Below are 612 nucleotides of genomic sequence, written 5' to 3' on the forward strand. Positions count from 1 at the left end.
AAGTTTAACATCAGCTCACTGGTGTAAGCAGATTATGACATTTCAATGTAAAGCCAAACCAAACCAAATAATGTTAACACCAGCTCACAATTCAGTATGAACACATGGGAGTCTAGCCTAAAGGAACACAGTTTATGAAAGGAGCATGTTTTAATTAAGCTGTTATTTTTTAATACAATTTTTTACTGTATGTGTAGGTTAAAAGTACCATTCCGGCAGCAAGAATGATCCTGAACTAAATGAAGATTAATGTCTTGGGTGTGATGTGTTTATTGGACCAATCAGATAAGAGTAAATGGAGAGTCATCGAGAGCCTCATTTGATTGGCTACAATAAGAAGGTGGCCCCGCCCTCCGCCTCACGCTTGCAAAACTCAGTTAGTGAGAGAATCGTGCCAAAATTGTAAGCGCAGAGAAAAGAAAGACGGAGCTGTACATATCGGTTTATTTCGGGAACTTTTTGCCCCACATGCACAACAAGTCATTTAGACATTTGCAACAGTTAGTTTTTTACACACACAGATTGGTTCTATGCAGTCAATCCGTTTTGCAGTTCTTTAAACTGTTGTTTTCGCTTGCAAATCACTGTTCACAGGCTTGCAGTGCTTTTGAC

The sequence above is a fragment of the Sinocyclocheilus anshuiensis genome, unplaced genomic scaffold, assembly GCF_001515605.1.
Source record: "Sinocyclocheilus anshuiensis isolate Anshui unplaced genomic scaffold, SAMN03320099.WGS_v1.1 scaffold1823, whole genome shotgun sequence".
Lineage (NCBI taxonomy): Eukaryota > Metazoa > Chordata > Actinopteri > Cypriniformes > Cyprinidae > Sinocyclocheilus > Sinocyclocheilus anshuiensis.